Here is a 23,036-nt window from a genome sequence, read left to right as displayed (position 1 = left end):
ACTCAGGACTCACAGGTAGGATGTGCAGGAGTCAAAAATCTTTGTTACACTCCTTGTGAAGTGCAACAGCCATAGGATGATGCTCGGGGACCATACCAGGTCTCAGGACATGGCTAAGTCTTGGAATAACCTTGCCAAGGTTGCTTCTAGTGCAGCAAACATATGACACACTAGGAGGCAGTGTAGGCACCACTACAGTGACCTTAAGATGCAAGCAGGCACAACTCAACCAGTGACTGGATAAGTTTATAACTGCTAACACCCTAAGTGGTGTACGTATACAGATCAAGCAACTTGAAATGATATGCAGTGGTGTAGATAGCCAATTTTGATATGTATAATGCTTTTATGTCTCTTTTTCACTCAATCATTATTTTGCAGCAGCAGAGGAAATCACAGTGAACAAGGATATGCATACTAAGAGGCAGAAGTGACTCAGAGAGGCAAGGGTATGTTTGCACCACAAATAACCCTGATTGTAGTAAATGCATTGTGATTCCATAGATTGGTATTAGCTTTGCATATCTTAACTGTAATAGCAAGCAAGCATGCTTTCTTCAGTAGCTCTTGGTAATTGTATTAAGTGTAATAGAGTATTCAGATTATGTGGGTTCAATTCCCACAAGTAACCTATAGAGTCACATTCAACAAGTATCATTTTTAAAATTGGCTTTAATGCCATGTTGTTAAGTTAATCTGTAGTATCTTTAAAAGCATATATGAAATATGTGCATATTCCAAGGATTACTTGTAACAATTCACACTCACTTTTGGGATTCTGAAAATTATATAGCTATTATAATAAGAAAGTAATATTTATTGTAAAAAAGTATAAATGTGACATATAATGGTTCTAATCAACTTGTTTCTTTTTTGGCATACCCCACTCGTTATCTCTCTGTCTCCCTCTCTTTTATTTTTATTTATTTATTTATTTTTTTTTTCTTGTGGGTTACCTAGAGTCACACCATTCTGATGTCATACCTTTCTGCCAACAAACCAAATGTATTTCAGCCCAGGACGTTGGAGCAACCAGTGCAGCTCAGCCTGCCAACCCTACATTGGCTGCTATAACAGCATTCAGCACCTCTGGGATGCAACATGGCAGGACTGCCTCCACAGCCGCTGCCCTACCTGGTCAATCCACACTAGGTAGTGTTGTCTATGCTGGTGGTGCAGTGATACCCTAGATGAATTAGGCAGTGATTATGTCAGCCAGCAGGAGCTGCCAGGGGGGGGGGGTGCATGATCTAATAGAGACTGGCCTTGGTGCCCGAAACAGCTGTCTGAAGAGGTTGCTCATTAAAATAGAAAAGACACTCTCATTTCAACCAGTCTGACAGACATATAAGAAAGGGAAAGTGATGGCATTTCTGAGGGAGAAGACTAGATTCTCATTTTTCCCATGCATGGTGGGCATGTGCCTCCGATGTCCCTTACCTATCTCCAATCACAGTGTCCCCCAGCCTTTAGTGTCCAATGTGATGATATGTGGTAATGCCATCTCTACCAGGGAGAGTAGGGTAATGTATGTGTACATATGCCAGCGCAGCCAGCTGGAGTTTTGTGGAAAAAAAAAAGTTTATGTCATATGATTATCTATCTGATTTGTACAGATACCGGTGTTAAAAAAATAAGTTTGCAAAGTTAACTGTATTAAAAAGGTATAAATGTATATTAGGTTGTATTGCTGTAACTGATCAAATGTGAATGTTTTATCAGAGAACCCTAGAAGGGTGGAAAGTTAAAAATTGTTTTATAACTTTCAGATGCTTCCATAGATCTTAGTAAAGCCCAGTGTGTGTATTGTACCAGAGTCAGGTGACCAAAGGTGATGTCATCCTCTTACCAGCTGAACTCATCAGAACCCTTCCAACAGCACTTTAGAATCTGAAAGGAAAGATTTCTGACAGGATTTATATCTCACACATCCACACAGTCAGTCAAAATGAGATTCAGTCAGTCTGAGAGAGTAAGAAAGAGACACATCATCTGGCTTTTGCTGTAGTAATACACTCAGCACATATCAACCTGCCTTGCTTTAGTGAGTAGTCGGAACAGTAATTCTTTAGTTAGACAGGGATATCTAGAGAGAATAGTTTAGTATTGTTTTCTGTAACTGCGAGAAACTATCTATCTGAATTATTTTTTAAATCACTGTGGTTGAACTCTTTTGTTTATTGTGTTCAGTATTCTCTTATTTTCTGTTTTATTATTTATTATTAAATATTTTAATACCTTTTATTGTAGCTGAACCTTTAGAGAATGCTTGTATCATCTTGAGAGTACTTATGCTTATGTTGGTGACACTTTGGCCACTCCTGAAAGCCTTGCTGCTCTGGCCACACTCCATTATTATTATTATTATTAATAATTGTAAACAGTATAATTGGGTACCCTTTGTAAGAGTCTTAAAGTAGGTGACTGTTCGCAGCCTGATTTCCTGTCAGTCTGTGCAGAAAGGGGCACAGCTAGTAAATCTGTACCAGCTTTTCCCAGGTGCTTATGTGTGTGTGGAAAACTCAAATATTCAAGTGTGTGTGTCATCTACTGGGAACAGGGATACAGAGCTCCAAAATGGTCTTTGCAGAGTTTTGTGTGGACCTGAAGAAAGTAAGAAAGTCCAGCCCCAAATCTGGAGAGTGCTCTCTGTGTGCTCTTAAGGGAAAGTGTGTCTGGTGCAGGAAGCTGCATCTGAAAATACTGCGTGAATCCATATTTACTCTTAGTCCCCATCCATCACCAGAGTCAGTGCTGAGGATTGAGTCTCCTTGATTGCTGGCCTAGAGTAGGGACAATGTCACATATTGGAGGCAGCTGAGTAGGATTTTAATTGAACTTCAGTAGCCGGTGTGCAGTTGTCACTGAAGATGTGTGTACTCTCACTAGCCACAAGATAAATATACAAAGTTTCATTTCCACAACAGTTTTATTTATATTTGTTAGTTAGTGTAGTTAGGAAAGCAGACAAGGATGTCAGCAGAGGATTATAGAAATTGACAAAGAACTAGTTGGCCAAGGTGTGTGAAGCTAAAGGACTGGTGCATGCCAATCTGAGTAAAGAGGGGATGATTTCAGCCTTGATCACAGCTCCAGCATGGACCAGCAACCCAGAATATATCCAGTCTGTTGATGGGGATGTGCAGTTTTCAGAAGCAGCACAGCTCACCTTTTCCTCAGAGGACTTAAAAATCCGTCTGGAGTTAGAGAGACTTGAACTGGAGGCAAAACAGATGGAGTTGGAATCAGCAGAGACACTGTGATGTTTGGAGAACGAAGAAAATGAGAGACTATGGCATTTTGAGGTCAAAGAAAATGAGTGACTGCAGGATTTGGAAGGTGAGGAAAATGAAAAACAGTGCCAACATAAGAGGAAATGCTAACTCTTTGGCAGGGTCATGGAGGTAATGGGGAAGGGAATAACTGGACCCCAGAAGCAATAAAGGTCAGTATATTTCTTCCACAGTTTACAGAGGATGATCATTTTGATAGTTCTATTTATGTATTTGAAAGGATATGTACATAGTATAATGTTGACCAAGGGCTCTAAGTACAATCCATGATCCCCTTACACCATGGTAAGGCTGTAACTGCTGTTTCTAAATTGTCTGAAACTGATTGCTTAAACTATGCTAAGGTTAAACAATGCTTACTAGAATGCTTTAAGTTAACATCTGAAGCTTACAGAAAAAAAGTTCTGTGAGCATAGACACAAGGCAGATGAAAGTGTATTTGATTATATTGCTGAGTTAAGCACTTACTTTCAAAGATGGGTGAGTGGGTGTCAGGAGACCACTTTTGAAGGGCTGGCAGACCTTTTTGTGAGGGAACAACCTCTTAGCACTTTGCCAGAGGACATTGGAATCTGGTTGGCAGACCGGGAATGTAACTCTGCCAATGAGCTGGGGATAAAAAGGGATCTCTACTTAGAAAGCAGGGCATTACTGCACAAGAAGGAGATACCCAGTGCTGCACATAGTTATATGGGAAACCATGGTGGGTAGCCTAAACTACCCTAACAGAGTACACCAGTTAAAGGGGAAGCCACTAGTTCAGGTAAACAGCCAGGTCCAAGGAGTAGATGTTTTAAATGTAACCAGAGGGGCTATGTATGATACAAATGTCCACTGAGACAAGGTGAGGAACAAAAGGTGACAGAGCCAGCAAATAAGAATAAACGCATACCAGTGGTGAGTTGTCTGGAGACAACAGGGATACTAAATTATTACCGGTATTTGTATCCTATCTTAGTGAATGGAAGACAGGCCACTGCTAAGAGTGACACAGCCTCTGACATAACCACTGTGAGGCCTGCAGTGCTTAAAGATGAGCAGTACTTGCTTGGTCAGTTTACACCAGTCAAGGCTTTGGGATGGACCCATTCCAAATATCTTTGGCTAGGATTCACCTTGACTGGGATGGTGGAAAAAGGAGCAAGCAGATAGGTGTGTTTGAGGATATCCCTGCAGATGTCTTGATAGGGAATGATTTTAATATTGCAGTAACTTGTGTGCATGCAGCTACACATAGTCAGACTTGAAAACAGGCATGCAGGTCAGGTAGCCTAGGGGAGACCCAGGTAGATCCCACACCTGCAGCTGCAGCTGGTGAGGTGTCTATTTAATGGTGAGAGCTACCCTGTAGCAGTGAGCCAGAAAGTGAGCCACAGCTGCTGGTAGATACTAATGTTCCCATGGACAGGGTAACTGCAAGGGCAGAAGTCAGTGGCCATACCCAGACTGACAGTGAAACACCACTATCAGATGAGACTAGGCTTCCAATAGAAAGGGGACTGGGAAGGGTCACAAAGGTAGAATTGAGACAGGCTCAGGTTTTGGGCCTACATTATGAGGCTTGAGGGAGGGAGATAGCTAAGGAGACACCTGATTCTCAAGGAAAAGGGGTAGCTGTACACTGAAAGAAAGGATTAATGTATAGAGAGTGTACCCTGAGGGAGGGCTAGAGGGTGAGGTAGTACAGCAGTTGGTAGTGTCCATAGTGTACCATCAGGCACTTCTAGCCATAGCCCATGACCTTCTTTTTACAGGTCATATGGGCAGAAGCCATACCAAGAGACATGTTATGCAGCACTTTTATTGTCTTGGGATTGCAATGGATGTAACAGGGTACTGCAGGACCTGTGACCAGTGCCAAGATGTAAGCAAGGCAGGAGAAAAGGTCAAGTTTCATTTGATGCTTTTGCTTGTGATTGAAGAGCCCTTTCAGAGGGTAGATATGGATATTGTTGGGCCTCTGAGTATCCCGAGTGCCACAGGGAAGAAGTATATAATGGTGGTAATGGATTATGCTACTAGATAACCTGAGGATGTGTCTCTGTCCTCTATCAAGGCAGAAAAGTTGGCAAATCCTTTGTTAGAGACGTTCAGCAGTGTAGGTTTCCTGATGGAAATGCTGATTGACAGAGATGCCAATTTCATGTCAGACCTGCTGGCTTGTCTGTGGAAGGGCTGTGGGGTGAAGCATCTAAAGGCCACCTGCTACCATGCCCAGACTAATGGTATTGTGGAGAAATTAAACTCTGCACTAAAGACCATCCTATGGGCATTTGCAGATCAGTTTAAGAGGGACTGGGACAAATATTTGTCCCATCTGCTGTTTGGATACAGATAGGTACCCCAGGAATCCACAGGTTTTTTATCCTTTGAGTTGCTCTATGAGTATAGGGTGAGGGGGGCCTTTATAATTGACCCATGAAAAAGGGGACAACGTGAATCTCAGAAGGAGCCTGTTTTGGCATATGTCCTGAACTTCAGGACAAGGATAAGGGAGCTCATGGGCTTGGCCAAGGACATCATGGCAGAAGCCCAACAGCAGAAAAAGGTCTCGTGTGACAGGAATCCTCAAGCTCGGGAGTATTCTGTAGGACAGCAGGTTATGGTGCTTAGTTCTGTCAGACACAATAAGCTGCAGGCAGCTTGGGAGGGTACCTTCAAAGTGTTTTGGAAGGTCAGTGATGTTAATTACATGGTAAACCTTCTAGGCAGGATGCAGAGGCACAAACTGTATCTTGTTAACACGATGAAGCCTTACCATCATAGGGAGGCCCTTATGCTGAATATTTGCAGCAGGCTCAGGAGGAGTCTGAAGGAGATAAGGAAGTGTGGACCCCCACCTGTGAGCAGGCATTCCAAAAGCTTAAATGGGCTTTAGCAGGACCCCATGTGTTAGCTAGTCCAGATGGCTCTACTCAGCCAGGTTTCATCAGAGGGAGAAGGACACCAAGTTGCATATCTCAGCCCATAAATTCCAAGCCAGGGAGGGTGCCAATTCATATGATATCTCAAGAGAGCGTTTTTCAGGGTCACTTGAAAAACTAACTTTGGTGTTCAGAGAGATGTGATATGTGGTAGTGCCATCTTTGCCAGGGAGAGTAGGGTAGCAGATGTGTACATATGCCAGCACAGCCAGCTGGACTTTTCTGGAAAAAAAGTTTATGATTATCTCTCTGATTTGTACAGATGCTAGTGTTAAAAAATATGTTTGTAATGTTACCTGTGTTTAAAAATGTATAAATGTATATTAGGTTGCATTGCTGTAATTGATTAAATGTGAATGTTTTATCATAAAACCCTAGAAGGGTGGAAAGTTTGAGAATGTTGTTATAGCTTTCAGATGCTGCCACAGATCTTAGTAAAGTTCTGTGTGTGTATTGTACCAGAGTCAGGTAACCAGATGTGATGTCATCCTCTTACCAGCTGAACTCTTCAGAATCCTCGCAGCAGCACTTTTGAATCTGAAAGGAAAGAGTTTTGACAGGATTTATATCTCATACACCCACAAAGTCAGTCAAAGTGAGATTCAGTCAGTCTGAGAGAGGGAGACAGAAAGACATCATCTGTTTTTGTTGTGGTAAGACACTCAGCACATAGTCTGCTTTGCTTTAATGAGTAGTCACGGAATAGTAATTACTTGATTAGACAGGGGCATCTAGTGAGAATAGTTTAGTATTGTTTTCCGCAACTGTGAGAAACGTCCAACTGTATTACTTTTGAAATCTCTGTGGTTGAACTCTGTTGTATATTGTATTCAGTATTCTCTTGTTTTCTGTTTTATTATTTATTATAGGTTCATAGGTTCATAGTTAAGTACTAGGCTATTGGCCCTAGGGCCTATATAAGCCTAGCCAAAAATGTACCCTGGCTTTCGCCACCCAAGAAAATTATTTTCCTGTGCCCCTGTCGAGCAGAGCCACAGAAGTGATCCCTGGGGTGAATTTCCTATTTCCCATCCAAACATCAAGATTTTTCTTGAAGAGTGCTAATGAGGAGCTCTGTTTGACATAGATAGGTAGTCTGTTTCAGAGTATGGGAAGTCTCTGGGACAGGAATCTATCCCTCCAGCATGTTCTGTTTATTGTGGTGACAAGGTTTAGGTCCCTAGAGCATGTAGCTCGGAGGGATTGGGATTTCTTTAAGTGGAGCATGTCCAACAGCTCTGGGTTTGATATAGCTTTGTATGTTAGGCAGAGATCACCTCTGAGTAGGCGATATGCGACGGATTAAAGCTGGAGTCTTTTGAGACATTCTGCATTGGGCATCTGTTTGAGGCCAGTAATCTTCTTTCTGAGGTATTTCTGTGGCCTTTCCAGTTGTTGTAGATGTCTTGTGATGTACATACCAAAAGAGGCATTGTACTCTATAATGGGTCTAATGAGTGATGAGTAGAGGGGAACAATGACCTCTTTTTTCTGGATGAGAAACCTTTTGTGATGAGGTGAGCCATGTAGAAGGATTTCCTGACCACTGTGGTGATGCGATTATGAAAGGAGAGACTACTGTCCACCTGTGTCCCAAGGTCTCTTATCACATTTTCGACATTAAGTAGACTACCAGCTATGTGGTAGTTCATGGGTACAGAGTTTTTACCAAAGGGGATGACAATACACTTTTTGGCATTGAGCATCAGACCATGGCTTTGACACCAGGTATCTGTCTCAGTGAGGCCCTTTTGTAGTATGTCCACATTGTTAGAAGTTTCGATTATGGCTCCTAGTTTGCAGTCATCTGCAAACTTTATTAGCCAAAGACCTTCTGTGTTAGCCTGTACTTCAGAGAAGTAGATACAAAACAGGTGGTTATTAAATACTTTAATATCTTTTATTGCGGCTGGTCCTTTAGAGAATGCTTTTAACATCTTGAGAGTACTTATGCTTATTTTGGTGACACTATGGCCACTCCTGAAAGGGTCTATATTACAACGTTGAATGCCTAAACTTCGACACCTAAATGTTGAATGCTGAAAACAGTGAATGGCCAATTACACGGTGTATTTTCCCAGTGAAAAAACTTGCTTGGCCAAAAAAAAAAAAACAAACAAACATTAAAATCCTATCCAAGTGAGGGTCCTTGCCCCCTCACTCCCCTGATGTGGGGGGCTGTGCCCCTCACACCCCCCTAAGTGAATATACCAACTCTGAGATCACTCTACATCGGGGAAAAGGGCAAATCTCAGATGATGGCCAAGTGAATTTTTTTCCTTGTGAAAAAATTCACATAATTGGTCATTCACAGTTTTCAATGTTTGACATTTAGGTGTTGATGTTTAGGCATTTAACACTCTAAATGTTTGACGACATGATAGGAACGCTCCTGAAAGCCTTGCTGCTCTGGCCACAATCCATTATCATTATTATTACTAATTGTACACAGTATAACTGGGTAGCATTTGTAAAAGCCTTAAAATAGTTGACTGATGGCAGTCTGATTACCTCTGAATATGAGCAGAAAGATACACAGCTAGTAAATCTGTGCCAGCTTTTCCCAGTTGTGTAATGCATGTGTGTAAAACTCAAATATTAAAGTGTGTGTGTCAGCTACTGGGAACAGGGACATAAAGCTTCAAGGTGGTCAGTATGGAGTTTTGTATTGGCTTGGAGAGAGTAAGAAAGTCCAGCCCCAAATCTGGAGATTGTTCCCTGTGTGCTCTTAAGGGAATGTTTGCTTGGTACAAGGAGCTGCATCTGAAAATACTGTGTGAATCCATCTTTACTCTTAGTTCTGTCCCTCACTATAGTCAGTGGTGAAGATTTAGTCTCCTTGATTGCTTGCCTGGGGTAGGGACAGTGTTACAACCATCTCCATTCCTGTGTCTGTCTTGATAGTGCTGCTTCCTCACCTACCCTGTCTACCTTAACCTCACCTTCCTAGGTCCCTTCTCCAGTATCTCTTTTTTTAATGCAAAAAAAATGTCCCATACATAGATTTCCTTTGTGTATGTGTTTTCTCGACACTCTTGGTTTGGTCAAATTGGTTATACAGCATGATTGCATAGTTGTCACCCATCCGTCTTGTTTTAACAATCCAAATTCATCAAATTTTGTCTACATGTGCACATTACTGTGTTGAAGAAGTGGATGTCTGTGGTTCTTTTCTAATTCTGTCCCGTAAATTCCTGCATTGCTTCCCCTTTGTTTTTCTCTCTGCTTGCCACCCCATTTCATCACTTTCTTATCAACCCCATTTTCACATGTTTAATCTGGTCAAAATCACACACAACACACACACAGCCAGAAACAGCACATAAAGAAGCCTTCACTTTCTGTCCTTTGCATTTCAGTGGAGTTTGGCATTGTGCACCAATGCTGAGTGGTGGTGAATAGCTATTCACATCCTGTGATAAAACCTGGTGAACTTTTGCATCAGCCACACTAGTCTGATTGTCTCTGATTGTCTCTGCACAATACTGCTTAAACTTACTGCACTATAGGAACACACACCCCAGCTTCACTATCCTTCCATGCAGGACTAGGTTAGTCCTGCGCGGAAGTGGCAGTTTAGGAGCAGGATGGCAGCGTGCCATGCATATCAATGAAGGCACACTGCCTGAGCTCCTAAATGGACATGGAGCATGTACGAGTGCAGGGGGAGTGTCTGAGAGCACAGCTCTCAGAATATACATGTCCCTGCAATCAAGAATAGCAGTGTAGGAATAAAAATGAGTGGGACTGCTCAGAGGTGTCCGCATACCCCCAGCAACATTCCCCCCAAGTTTATAAGAACAATAGTTAAACGATTAAATATAAACAAGTTCTTTTTTTTTATGAAACATATTCAATTTAAACTGTAGGTGCACGGGTTTGCCCACCACTTAGCTATGTTTAATGTAGCTTAAATGACATAAGAGGATAAAAAGCAAGATATATGCAAATGAAGCAGTATAGCAACAGTGTAGTGGGCAGAGCATTCACCTTACGAGCAGTCATTCCAGGTCTGAGTCCCACTCCAGTACATTCTATTTTCCATGTCAAATCATTTTATGACCAATATTTTTTGTTGCATAACATACTAAATAACATATATTTGTGAACTGGAGTACTGCATTAAATGTAGAGATGTGAGGTGTCATTGTCATAATGTTTTAATGTCCACAGATAATCACAAGTGCCCCATACAGTATATGTACATAGGAATCAGGGATACAAATGGAAGGCAAAATGTGTAATGGATAATAAATCCATACAGTTTCCAAATCTACCACCTTCGCAAGATCCATTGGACATTACTGTCTAAATTAGTATGGTGGTAAGTGTGAGTAAGCACTATTAAGCAAGAGTAAGCATACTTAAGCAGTAGTAAGCAGATTTAAGCCCATTTGCGTGGGGTAAGCAATGCACACACAGGTTATGCAATTGAGAAGCTAACTCTCTGGAATCATATTTAACCGAAAGTTAGCATTGCTTACCTTCACGCAAACTCTCTTACAATTGCTTAAAAGTGCCTTAATAACTCCGTATGCATCAGCTGCTGTTCTGGTCAGAAACAAAATAAACAGTCCTTGCAGGTCTTGAACTCAGGACCCTGTGCACTATAGTCACACAGGTTAACCTCTAAGTGACCACAGCAATACACAAAATTGAGGTATCGTCAAACAGATCCTCACTATAGGAAAATCAAACTGAAAATGTGAAAGGAATCTATATACAGTTTTATGTTGTATAACCCACTACATAACATAAATTTGTGAACTGGAGTACTGCATTAAGCCCATATGTGAGATGTCATTGTAATAAAGTGTTGAAATCCCTTAATAAACACAAGGACCCCATACAGTGAATGTACACATGAATCATGGATACCAAACATATATATAACATGTAATGAATAATAAATCAATGCCAAAAAGCAAATATAATGTAACTTAAAAATTAAGCAACGCTAAGCAATGTACAGCCCAGCTTAGTAGGCGTAAGCAATTTGTCGACCAGCTAAATCAGTTTGCCCATTGGTATACCCCTTTAAGCAATGCCAACCTTAGGTAAGCAAGTTTGCCCATAGCTTAGCATTTTCAAAACCATAAAAAAATAAAACAAAACCAAGTGTCCACCACAAATGCTGCATAAAAAATTTATTGTTAATCAACAGGATAAGTGCTTTCACACCAGATAGTGCTTCATCAGATCCATAAAAACAACTAAAAACAAAACACTTTTATAGCAATATAAACCAATTATGCAATGAATTAAACTCATTGATGCAGCCTGCAGTTTTTTAATAAAGGGTTTAAAGGGGCTATAGCATTTAAACAAGGAGGCTTATGTGCCTGGAGTTTAGTGATCCATTTAGTCTCTGCCAATCCCAATCTGTTGTTATAATCCCCTCTTCTAAAACCATAGGTACTACCTCTAGTACCATAAATTCAAATGAGTGATCTGGGTTAAGGGAGATGTGCTTAGCCAAAGCATTAGATAAATTCACTCTCCTGATGTCACCCTGATGCTGCAAAATGAGTTCTTTCAGCATTTGTAATGTCTTCCCAATGTAAAACACTGTACAGCGTTTACATTTAGAAAGATAAACCAGCCCCTTAGATTTACAGTCCGCATAAAATCTAGCCTTAAAAACCACATCCAAAAAAGTGTGCTGAAATTCATTAACTTTGCAGATAAAAACACAGGCATTGCAAATTCTGCATGGAAAAGTGCCTACTCTGTTAGAGGGCGGTACTATGGAATTAGCAGATTTATAACACAATTGCCTTTTTAAGGACATATTATTTTTAAACGTGAATAGTGGTTTTTCACCTACTATACTACTAAATTTCTCATCTGACAATAAAATGGGCCAATGTTTACTAATAAGATGAAGACATCCATCAACCAATGTTATCTTTGTATCCAAAAAATCTATCGAGACATTAGAGATGAATTATTCTGATGTCTCAATAGATTTTTTGGATACAAAGATAACATTGGTTTATGGATGTCTTCAAAGCTCACTCTTTCGGAAATCTTGCAGGAAAAATGCCTTGCTACATCAGAGGAGTATGCATCCTAGGTATGTTTTTAATAATATTGTCAAAGTGCAATTTTTGCGTATTTCTAGATTACATACAGAGGATAATAAATACTCTGCAGCAGCTTCTGCTTTGGAAAGTGATTTAATGATGAGAGGGTACAGGAAGGAGAACATGCAGAGAATACATATGGACACAGATATGTTACGTGCAACTAGGGGGAAGCCACATTTTAATAGGATAGATACTGCTTCATCAGGTCGTAAAGTGTTGGGATGGGTAATAGCCATTTTAGGTTACCCCTTACATATGGTAACAAAATTCACCATGTTTGTGATGTTATTAGTAAACATTGGCCCATTTCATTGTCAAATAAGAAAGATAGTAGTATAGTAGGTGAAAAACCATCATTCACGTTTAAAAATAATATGTCCTTAAAAAGGCAATTGTGTTATAAATCTGCTAATTCCGTAGTAGCGCCCTCTAACAGAGTATGCACTTTTCCATGCAGAATTTGCAAAGCCTGTAGGCCGGATTCACAAAGGCTTGCACGGAGTCTAAGAGTAGAGTAAGACTCCAGCTAGCCAACATGTCTGCCGAGCGATCCAGGAACAGCCGGCAGGGGCATGCAAGAGAGCTCCTAAAACGACTCTTGCACGGATAGTGTTAGTTTATGCAAATTACCTCATTTGCTGCTGAAAGCTACACAAATGAGGTAAATTTGCAATCCAGGAAACACTAACCTGTCCGAGTAAGAGTAGTGTTTTTTGCGGAAATGTACTCGGTTGGCAATTGAGTACCGTTCTGCAAATAGCAAAACGGAGCTATGACAGCTCCAAATAAAGGATGCATCCAGTTGAGGAAGCATGCCAATGGCCAAATATATGGCCATTGGCATGTTTATCCATTGCAAAATAATAAAAAAAAAATTTTTTTCCTCGATCTCCGATGTTTAAGCGTAGCGCAGCACCAAGCAAATGTGCGGTGCTCTAAAAACCCTAAAACAAAAAATAAAAGCCACAAATAGGTATTTTATTCAAAATATTCATCTGCCATGCAGGTGAATGGCAGGCTGAAGACAACATGGCTACTGAGTAGTGGTTGCTAAGGGGGGAAGTTCAGTCTGAGAGATGTAACCAAGCATTAGTAGGCAATCCTATGCAAATAAGTATAAGGATAGTGAATCCCAAATTTTCCTACCATGTGAACCATGTCCCTAGAGTGTAAGAGTAGGATTAGGGGAGTAACAGAGTAGAAGATAGGTGACATCATGAGGGGGTATGTATCAAAAAGACTGTAAGCTTATTGGAGCAGAGTGGCATGTGTTTGCTGTGAGTTACTCAGGACTGGAAGAGGCGTGTCTACAGTTATCTAAACTGAAACCCAGAAACCGAAGGTGTACGCTGTGGCTATCACTGAAGTTTCTTGCAAAGCTGCTTACACTGTGTGCGTGCGTGTGCACGCCTGTAAATTCATCTAAGCCTGTGTGCGCATGTGTGTGCCCATGTAAGCCTGTATGCATGAATGTGCACCCGCCTAAGCCCGTGTAAGCCTGTGTAAGCCTGTGTGCACGCGTGTGCGCTCGTGTGCGCGTGTTTGCACTTGTTTGCACAGCGCTGCCCCCTGTGGAAACAGAAATGGGAAAAGGAAGGAAAAGAAGTAGTAGGAAGTTAATCAATGAGAACTAGCAGAGCTGCCAGGTGAAATCAGTCAGAATCAGCCAATTACACAGGCAGTACACTAGCCCAGCCCAGCCTAGCACTTAAAACTCTGCAAACAACATTCCCCCCCATGTTTTTCTCAGAAACACTGCAACACTGCAGTCTAGAAAGAGAAGTGAAAACTTAAAAAGCTTAACTGAGACAAAAAAATGTTATGGGCTGCCATTGCTATTATCAGGTGACATGTGCAAGATGCTGAGGATGGTGCCATTGCGAATGCTGCTGAGCAACCCACAGTGAGGAGATGGAGAAGAGTGTACAGACCCAGGGTAACCTACCAGGGGCTAGATGAGCTGGAGATAGTGGAGTGCTAAAGAGTGGACAGAGAGATCCTGCAGCAAATTGTTGAGCTGTGCAGGCCACGCCTCACACACAGAACCAACAGAGGGGAACCCATGCCAGTGGAAACCAAGGTATGCGTTGGCCTAAGAATACTAGCAACAGGTACCTTCCAGAGACCAACTGGTGATATGATGGGGATTTCACAGGCATCAGCATCCAGGTTACTGCACCAGTTCCTGAATGCCATGTCAGCACATGTCGGTGATCATGTATATTTCCCCAATTCCTGTGAGGTATTGGCCAGCAATATGCGTCGCTTCCATCAAACAGCGGAATACCCTGAGGTAGTGGGTGCAATTGACTGCACGCACATACACATCAAAGTACCAGCCGGTGAGCAGGGTAGCGCCTACATCAACTGCAAGGGCTTCCACTCCATCAACCGCCAGGTCGTTTGTGATGCCCAGGGCATAATAATGAATGTATGTGCTGGCTGCCCTGGAAGCTACCGTGATTCCCATATCTGGCATCTGTCGCAGCTGTATCAGACATTTGCCACTGGGGACATCCATGACGGTCATCTAGTGGGGGATGCTGGATACGCATTGGAGATGTGACTGATGACACCCATCAGAAATGCACACAAACCGGAACAAGAACACCATAATGAGGCACATGCACAAACATGAAATGTAATCGAGCATGTGTTTGGGATGCTCAAGTCATGGTTCCATTGCCTGGACACATCTGGTGGAGCCTTGCAGTACTCACCAACTACATGTACCCAAATTGTCATGGTACGTGCCATGCTACACAATATGATCCTGCGAAAACAGCTGCAGCAGGAACAGCATGGGGCAGGGCCAAACAGCCCCCCACCATTGCCAAGGCCTGCACAGGCACAGTGTGACTCAGAGGAGGAACAATCTGAGCCTGCCCCAGTAGGCAGAAGGAGGCATGCCCAGTATGCATTGGCCTTGGAAAAGAGGCAACGCATAGCACATACATTGGCTTAGTAGGAACCTTGGAAATGATACCTCCCTCTGACTCGCACATAAAATAATAGGGATGTCTAATTTGACACTACCTGTTTCCAAACATGTATAGGGAGTGTAGTATGTGCATCACCTGAGGCATGATTGCCATGTTTTAAGCAATATAAAGCAGTGCTAAGCAGCTTTTACCAATATCTAGTATATGTAAAGAAAATTGCTTGTGCCAACTAGTGCAACGCCAGGCAACAGTGAGCAATGTTGGGCAAGGTTGTGCAAAGTTGAGCAAAGTCTCAGTTAAACATGCTCATATCTGCTTTACTGTTCCTTAAGCAGTCTGGTCTGCCCAGCATGAAAATAAAAAGCAATGACAGGGCTTGAACCCAGGATACTGTACACTATAGTCACAGTACTGAACCACTAAGCCATGATAGCATTTCAGTAGCAAAGACACAGCAGGACAATTGTACACTAATGCAAACACAAATAAATGCAGTATCATGCCCCTAAAGAGGCAAATGGGTAACCTCCCCCACATGCCTATACAGACAGAGAACAGCAGTCTAGGTGGTGTGATGTGGGATGTGTAGGCTATGAAGTTGCAGTGTAATATACGTGACATTGGACACTAACATCTGTAGTACAGTAGTATGCCTCAAGCCATTACGATAGGCAACAGTACAGACTGAAATGGTGTCCTGTACATAGCAGTACAGGCATAGCAAATGTGTATAAGTGTCAGGTGAAACCCACATCCTATGTACACCCACAGTAACAATCATGTTTGCTCCCGGGTAGAAATGTACAAAGAATAGCTGTCCCCCCTGTATGTAGAAATGTTGATAAGTCTATGCAAAGTATCGCATGGAAGCCCTGCAGGCACAGCATGATCCCTGTTGATCTATGGCACAATGGTGAGCCCTGCTGTAAAAATACAACTTGATTTTCCATACACATATAGTATAAATGTCTATACCGGGCGTGCTCACGCACTCCAACAAATGTAGTGGATTCCATTCAGCATCACACTGAAAGGTCATACTGGGCATGCTCACACACATAAAGAAACAAAACAAATGTCAGGCAGCAACATACTGAAAGGTCATACTGGGCACGTTCACACACTTAGGCTAAATACAGATGTGATAATAAGGGATCTATGGACAAATGTGTATAGTCATCTCTACTTCCAGAAACACATTCACAAAGTGGTTGGAAAATCATTCTATGTGTTCACACAGACTGCCAAGGTCTGTGCATGTAGGTCAAAGGAGGTTCCCACTACTCAGCAGTCATCAGACCTGTCAGAGAGTACCACAACACACTTGCGATGAATCCGACTAGGCACGTTCTGCAGCTAGAAAGACCAATGAAGTACCTTAACAAGAGGATTACTGGCTCAAATAGTTGCCCCATGCAACAAGACTGAATGTAACCCAATCTGTACTCTGTTGCATACTGTCTACTCAGGAGACCTCTGCCCAACAGACAGGTTCATGTCATGGTTACACTCAGATCTGTTCTGAGGTACAGCTCAATGGCAGTAAATGTACAGAGCCAACTGATATTGCCAACATCCTGGCAGATAGGATCACTGTTAACTGTACCCCCCTCTCACCCATGAAAGAGCACATCTCTATAATGGAAGACTGAAAAGTTGCTGTCATCATGGCTGCACAGGTAATAAACATTCTCCAAAGCCAGTATCACAGCAGCCATGGGACCAGATAACTTCCCAGGCTGTGTAGTATCTACTTCCCTGAAGAAAACATTAACATGGCAGGTCTGTGGCTGCTGAAGTTTCCAGAGGACTGCAAACTAGGAGCCATAATTGTAAACACAAAAGATGTGGACATCCTACAAAAGGGGCTCACTGAGACAGATGGCTGTTGTCAAAGCCATGGGCTGTAGCTCAATGCCAAAAGGTGATTGTCATCTCCTTTGTTAAAAACTCTGTAGCCAAGAACTACAACATAGGTGGTAGTATACTTCACACTGAAAGTGTGGCAAGATAACTTGAGTCACAGGTGGACAGTGGATACAACTGTGATAATCACATTCCCACAGTAGTCAGGAAATCCTCCTATGTGGCACACCTCATTACAAAATGTGTCTCATACAGAATAGAAGAGGACAATGTTCCACTCTACTCATCACTCACTAGAACTATAATAGAGTACAATGCCACTGTTGCTATGTACCTCACAAGACAACTACAACAACTGGAAATCCAGCAGCAATACCTCACAAAGAGCATTAGCCTCCTGAAATACATGCCATACACAGACCATCTCAAAATGTTCCATCCATACTCCCTTGCATATCGCCTATTCAGAGGTGTTCACTGCCTAACATACAAAGCTATGTCAAACACAGAGCTGTTGGATATGCTCCATGTAAAACACTCACAATCCCTCCAACCTTTGGACCCAAAACCATGAGTGAAATACAAAAGGAAGGGGTGTACCCATTTACCTTATGGATTCCCACACCTTCAGGTTAGTGGCACAGCATGAGTCCTTGGAGACCATGCAAGTGCAACTAACATTAGCCAAAGATGCCCATCAGATTGTAGCCTGCTACAGATTACGTACCTTGTCTCAGGAACCTCACTCAGTATTCCGGAGAACAGTGGAAAATATAAAGGTCCTATCAAACACCATTATATGAGGAGATTACAACTACCCAAACAGTGAGTGGTGGAATTACTCGTGTACAAAATCCTTTGCCCAATGTTTCCTAGAGTTTAATAACCCTAACACTCTGGAACAGCTGGTCACCATGCCCACCAGAGGTGGCAACATACTGGACATGATCATCACCAACATGGGGTACCAGTGTTCGACTACAGAGATAAACCCCTCACTGGTAATATCAGATCATGAAGTAATCACACTGGACATCCACATCCGGCCCCCCCACCCAGTCAATGAAACCACTGTGAAGACATTTGCAAAAGCAAACTGCATACTTCCCAAGACCAAAGTGGAGCATTCCAAAGCCCTCTTGCTATAGGATAATGGTATACAATCTGCAGAATCATTTAGAAGTGCATCCTATGAATATCTACAGGGATGCAAGGAATGAGACAGCACAAATAAAACCAAGATGCACTCCTCCAAAAATAGGACAACAATCAGGTGGTTGTTGCACATAAATAAGCTAGACAACAGAAGGAGGGAACAAACACATGATAGTGCCAACTTCACTAAAGGAAAGGCATCACTGATCATTATCAGGAAGAAACAATGATCGTTCATAAAATAATCCAAGGACAGTTTCTAAAGACAAATAACCAAGGAATGTAAGAATAACAACCACAAAGCCTTCAGTAGCTATACTAGACATGTAGATGTCAACTTCAAAATATGCTGTCAGCTACTGAAAAAAGGAAAGAAATACACCAAACCAACTTTCATTGCCCACATCCAGGGGGACAAGTTCAGTGTAAACTCCCCTCATCACCTCCAAAAGGGCCTGTGTCCATCACAGAAGGATGCAGAGCCCCAGATGTCATTGACATGCAGGTAAAGGCAGCCCTCACCTAAGCTAAGAACACAGCATCAATGTGACTGGATGTTGTCCCAGGCTGCATCTTACACTAGGACCATGAGGAACTAGACCCTCACCTACATTCACTGTCTAGACACAAGCGTACCACAGGCAATGTACCCAAAGAATGGCATACACAAACAGTCATCCAGCTCCACAAAGGGGGTGCCACAACAGAACATGGACACCATTTCCCAATATGTCTACTCAGCCTGGTCTACAGAGCTTTTGAGAAAATTGTCATGGAACCCATAAACAGAGACATTGGAGACCTCCAGACACTGGACTCTCCACAACTTCACCTTGTTAAAGTCAGATTCTGGCTCTTAAACCTAGTTGACTTATTTCAAACAGTTACCAAGGACATAGATGGAGGTGAAAGTAGTCCACACAGCCCACCTGGACCTCACGAAGGACTTTCTTCACCATTCCCCACTGTGTCATCATGGACAAGCATACCAGCTGGAACGTTAACAGCTATGTCACAGGATGGGAGGCCAGGTGGCTCACAGATCAAACACACATGTTCAGAGTTGCTGGTGCCATGTCCAACTCTAAGCCAGTCACAAATGGCATCCCACAGGTCTTGGTCCTGGGACCCCACCTGTTCAGTAGATACTGCTTAGAGGTACAGGCAAGCATAGGAGGTGTATGGCTGAACAGGTTTGCCGATGAATGGTAACTGTGGTCCATAATCGACTGTATGGCTAACACAGACATCCTCCAGAAGTGTCTTACAGAGACAGATACCTGGTGTCAAAACAATGCCCTCAAGTTAAATGCCAAAGAATGCATAGTCATCCCCTTTGGGTACAACAAAGTGCACACAAATTACCACATAGGTGGTAATCCAGTATGTATGGAGAAAGTCATTATGGCCCTGGGGACACAGGTAGATAGTAAACTCCCCTTTGATGATCACATGGCCAAAGTGTTTAGACATTCCTTCAATGTGGCCCACCTAATGTCACCTAATGTAACCCACTTTGTATAGTCTGATGATGTCACCATCCTACAAATATACCTGTGGAAAGAACAGCTCATAGTAATGTTTATAGCATGGCGTGTAAATGTGTACTTCTGTAATATCATAAAGTAGTTAGGTAGTGGTTTGAATCCTGCACTTGTCAAGTGTGTGAATTTGTGTGTGGTCTCCTTGGGAAAGAGCAAACATTTTGGAGAGTAGTAAAACACCTTAAAAGTGGTAAACTAATCTTTGCCAAGTCTGACAATGTCACCATCCTACAAATATACCTGTGGAAAAGAGAGCCCTCACTAATGTGGATAGTGCATCGTATTGATGCATACTTTTCTAGTATCGTGAAGTAATTTGGTAGGGGTTTGAATCCTGTACTTGACAAGTGTGTGTGTTTGTGTGTGGTCTCCTTGGGAAGGAGCAACCTTTTAGGAAAGTAATAAAACACCTTAAAAGTGGTAAAATATTATTTGTCAAGTCTGATGATGTCATCATTATACAAATATACCTGTGGAAAAGAGACTTCTCAGTAATGTGTATAGCACAAAGTGTTGATGCGTACTCCTTTAGTATCATGAAGTAGTTAGGTAGGGGTTTGAATCATGCATTTGGTGAGTGTGTTTGCTCTATGTATGTGACAGTGTTGGGGGTTTTGCTTTTACTACCATATGACATATCAGTAGGCATTGCACATGTGAGGTAGCTGTGAGGCAAATGCATATGCGTACATGTTACCTCAATTGTTGAATGTGTGGGAACCCTGCTTTATCCAAGTACACAGTTGTCATCTTTGCCAAACTGTGCTGCTGCTTCACAGACCTTAGGTCATATCTGTATGCTTGTGACAAGGCCAGCCACTGCAGTGATGCCTGGCCTAGGTCATCCGTGTCACACACACTCATTACGGTTTCTATTGAATTGTGTGAGTGAGGTTTATGGCCGAGGTATATGTCAGACCTGTTCAAACACAGCAGAGTCTGTCAATGATGACTATGCATTATAGGTGTACAACAACCTTTGTGGACATGCATGCAGACCCCTTATTGCATATGTGATCCACCGAGGGATTTCAAAATACCTTAGGGAATGTGATTGCCAAAGGAGAGATGACATAACACTAGGTTGCATGTACACATCAGTACCTGTTCATCATGTTGGTGGCTACTACCTATGTGGTACTGTGGGGGTACTATGTTCCATAAAGGTGGATGACTATGCTTCGTTTGGCCTATAGCTGTACAGCATGGGTTTGACAATAGGTATCTGTCTGTATGATACCCTCATGGAGGATGTGTGTGTCACCTGGAGAATGCACTATAGGCCAGAGTATGCATTAGCACATGTGGACAGACATATCCCTACTGTGATTGCTTGTACCTAAGAGAGCCATATGCCGAACAGGAGTGGTCTCAGTAATGGGTGCAGCTGAATACCACTGGTTACTGGCATAGTATAGTACCTGAAGGATCCAAATGTTGCTGTGTGTCCTACATCTGTGTGTCAGTTGTCAAGACATCATCTAACGGTTGGTTATGGTCAGGCTGTTGAAGTCATGTATACTACCAGAATGCAAAACAATGACAGTAACAGTATCACCCACAGCACAGTGTCAAACCATGTCATACACACATGCATAGTCAGGTTCCAAAATGTGTGTAGTACAATGCATACTGGCCACCAATAGAAACTATGGAGTGTTACTGTGTAATACAGTGCATGTCACCCTGCCCATGTGTCCACTATGCACGTACTTGCAGAATGTGCACCTCTACCATTTTCACAAGTGTACACCTGCAAATATGTGCTACACACATCCCGCACATACTGTCCACTCTCTAACACATGCTGCCAATACTGCACACATCAGCCAAGTGGCACGTGGGCGGACAATATACAATTGGAACTAACACTGGTATAAACAACACTACAATGACAATCATAGCTTTAATGCATCATGCCTGCTCAGCTACACCTTCAAGCATATCATTACACTCTACTGCTGACAACATGCTAACATTGCTATACTGCTAAAAAGACATCCTGTGCATCAGCACCATGGTAGCCTGTTCCTGCATCAATGTTACAGATGACAGGAGGTGGCACAGGTTTCATCATATGCACAGGGTGTGTTGTTGGTCTGCCAGAGGCCTACAATGAGCCATCCAATCAACATGTATGTGTGTGTGTGTGTGTGTGTGTGTGTGTGTGTGTGTGTGTGTGTGTGTGTGTGTGTGGGGCAAGAATACTGGTATGGGCCAATGTTGATGTAATGTGTGTGGGTATGTGTTAGCCCTAGGTGTCTGTATTATGTGTGTGTCTGCATGCACACAGTTCTACCATGTGGCTGCCACATACGGGTATTTGTGGGACAGCCACAGACTGTACCTGTGAGGCTTTACAGATCACTGTCTCTGGCCACAGATATGGTACCTGTGCCTGGCAGGGGTGCTACTGACACTATCAGGTACTAAGCCAGACTGGGTACTATTCCCAGAGGTAGATGGATGTACACTGACTCAGGCCCCTGCTGGGACTGTCCAGAGCCATGTGCACGTGGTCTTCTAGGAGGTTCTATGGACAGCCCACTCTCAACATTGCTGGGGCTGGTACTGGCACTACGGGAGCAGCTGTTGTTTGAGGGACATCCGTGGTGACTGCCAGCTGCTGATGTTGCTGGCATATGTCCAGATCGATGACTCAACTGTCCCGCACTGTCCTGACACATGGACATGACATTGCGGAGGACATCTAATGTCTCTCCCCAACATCTATCGGTGACCTCAGTGTAATTACGGATGGCACCAGCTAGGTCACAGATACTCTCTATTATGGTGGTGTTATGTGCCCTCTGTGCCCTTAGTCCCTGTCTGGTGTACCGTTCCATACATGCCTCCATGACAGCTTGGAACATGCATGAGGTTGTAAGACCTGTGGCACGTCTGCCAGTGGCATGATGAGCAGCAGTGCTCTGACGAGAACCCCTGGACATTTGCCTATGTGGTACCCTTCCAGACATCTGGGTATGTCTGCTGTGTTGGGATGCATGTGCCATTGATACCACACTGTCCTGGCCAATGCCAAATGTACGCTGTCCCTATGCTAAGGGCATTGGTGATGGATGTATTGGCAGTATGACTGTGTGCATGGATGGGGCGGACACTTGTGTAGTGTCAATTGGTGGCCCAATGATAGACCCTGGCAAACATGCCTGTGCCTCAACACACCTATCATCATTATCACTATCATGCTCAGTGACATCAG

The sequence above is a fragment of the Protopterus annectens genome, chromosome 1.part0 (assembly GCF_019279795.1).
Source record: "Protopterus annectens isolate FY-2018-M chromosome 1.part0, PAN1.0, whole genome shotgun sequence".
NCBI lineage: Eukaryota > Metazoa > Chordata > Ceratodontiformes > Protopteridae > Protopterus > Protopterus annectens.
Note: the sequence above shows the minus strand (reverse complement) of the source record.